This window comes from Dipodomys spectabilis, unplaced genomic scaffold (genome assembly GCF_019054845.1).
Source record: "Dipodomys spectabilis isolate Male_0828 unplaced genomic scaffold, ASM1905484v1 ptg000078l, whole genome shotgun sequence".
In the NCBI taxonomy this organism is placed as follows: Eukaryota; Metazoa; Chordata; class Mammalia; order Rodentia; family Heteromyidae; genus Dipodomys; species Dipodomys spectabilis.
Window position 1 is genome coordinate 1,166,500 of NW_024870755.1, and position 2,585 is coordinate 1,169,084.

Genomic DNA, 2,585 nt, shown 5'->3' on the forward strand with positions numbered 1-2,585 from the left:
GATTGAATATGCTTAATGAAAAGTCAAAATGTATTAGTAGTCCTTTGTTATCAATTCTGACTTTTACTTTTTGGAGAATATAATGATCAAAGCAATAGTTCAGAATCAGCAAGCAAGAGGTCAGAATCATGCTTCCAGTGCAAGTGGGTCACCAGTAAGTAATCCTCAATACCAGTTTCCACAAAGTTTTCTCACAGATACAATCAGCCTGCCTTTTCTAGCTGCTTTCCTAGCCTGTACCTATTCCTTCATTGTACAGGAAAAGTGTGATTCAACTGATTTCAGTCAGATCTGTTACTAGTGCTATCAAGGATTTAGATTCTTATGTAGGCTATTAAAAAGGTATTTACTAATTTCAAGTAAATACATAAATTCTATTTCCATCTTTTTTTAAAAAAAAATTCTGCTTGTTCTATAAATTGATCAGAGGCATGGATTTTGTGGATAGCTCATCTCTGTCTTTCATGGCTCTCATAGATAATATGACTGCTCCATAATTATCCTAATTTATATTGTTTTATATTTTGGGTTGCATCATTTCACTTTCTGCACTGCCATTTCCCAAATCATTTATATAGGAGGCATTATTTCACATTTTCTCATTCCTAGAATAAGTTGCACATGAGGACACCACTGGTCCTCATTTTCAGTCTGTACTTTGAATATGGAGGAACATCTTTCCTCTGCTCTCCATTTATTGCCTAATCTCCAGTTAGAATAATTTCGAATAGTAAAAATGGAAAAAGAAAATAAATCATGGTGAAAAAACATACGCAGAGAATTCACCAGATATTTCTGACCAGGTCAACCAACATGAACTATTAGGGAAATACATGGACACCTCATTTCCACTGGTACTCAATGTATCTGGTTAGGCAATTCTGATGAAGATGAGGAACAAGATGAAAATATGAGGAATGGTAAAAATTGCAAGAAAAAAAATGGAGAAGGATCCAAGCAAATTTCTTCTTTGGGCTGCTGAAAATAACCAGCTTACTACAGTGCAGAGAATACTTTCCAAAAAGGCTACTCATGTGAATACTAGGGATGACGATGAGTATACCCCTCTTCATCGGGAAGCCTACAGTGGACACTTAGACATTGTCCGTGAGTTGGTGGCTCAAGGGGCACATGCAATAACTGTAGATGGCTGGACACCCCTGCACAGTGCATGTACGTGTAATAATACCAGAGTGGCTTCTTTCTTCTTCATGATGCAGATACCAATGCCCAAACTAAAGGCTTCTTGACCCCCTTGCATCTTGCTGCTGGTAATTGAGATAGCAAAAATACACTGGAACTGTTGAACCAATATGTCAAACCAGGTCTGAAGAACCACTTGGAAGAAACTGCATTTGATATTACCAAAAGGATAAGTATGTATCACTACCTCTTTGAAGTTGTGGAAGGCTGTACAAATTGTTCTCCTAAATCCTAATGATTCGGTTAATTTTCTTAAATTTCAAAAATGTCATTAATTCCTTTTTGTCAATACAACATACTCTCACAATCCAAATAACAACAATATCTTATAGTAACAATTCACGGATTCTGTGGAGTTCTTCAAAGTGAATTGTCTGCTTTTGATATCAAAATGTATTCAAGAGTTTTTGTATACATCTATAATGATTTATGCAGAGTTTGTGATTTTGTTGATCGGAAATAATTTTAACTTATCTGTTGAAATGAGTAGTATAGAAACTAACGATATTTCCATTGTTTGTCTGAAAAAGTATATTTTAAAATATTCTATATTCTATGTTTGTATAGTGTCCATAATCTCTTTTATTCTCTCCTAGATATAATACATTGAATTCTACATTGTTTTATAACATATAGGTTCATTAATGTGTCCTTTCAGATTGCATTCCATACAGAAACAGTTTAAGATTCCTTTTTTTCCCCCCTAGGTCCTTTTAGTATTATATTTCTTTGGGATAAAACGACAATGTTGTCTAATTTCAAAAGTTGTGTAAAGGTTATGCTATGTAAAGGCCTTTCTAAGGTGAAAATTTAATACACTGATGTCAAAGTAACTTTTAATTATATGAATTAGGTGTATTATTTCACTTGTAATTTTGTAATCAACTTTTTAATAGCTGTTTTTCATTTCTTGCATCTGAAGAATGAAAAATTTTGAATACTTCACAAATTTTCATATCATCCTTGTACAAGTGCCATGTTAATCTCTGTATTGTTGTAATTTTGGTATACAAGCTGCTGAAGAATGTAGTATCCTGCAAATTTTAGTAGTTAATGATGAAATATTTATAAAGGCTTATATGCTTAGGTGCCTATTTGTAACAAGGAAACTTTATTGTTCCTAAAAATGCTATTAATCTTATTTCCCTAAAATTCTGTGAATAGTTGAAAAAAAATGTTGTTCAGTTGATTGCTCACATTTGCAATTTTTTTGTCAATGACTATTTTAAGTCCTTTTCATTTAGAATTTGATCATATTTTCAAGTATTAATAGCTAAGTCCAAATGAGACGGTTTTTTCAAGTACTTATTTATCCAACTGTGTTAGCTCTGTGGAGCCAATGGATTCAAAGTAAGCCTTGTTTAAGAGCTACTTCTAAACAT

At 33.0% G+C, this 2,585-nt stretch overlaps 1 pseudogene; it reads right to left on the minus strand.

The window, feature by feature from the left end:
* Positions 1-2,129: 2,129 nt before the first annotated feature.
* Positions 2,130-2,229, minus strand: LOC122110475 (annotated as a pseudogene).
* Positions 2,230-2,585: the final 356 nt, after the last annotated feature.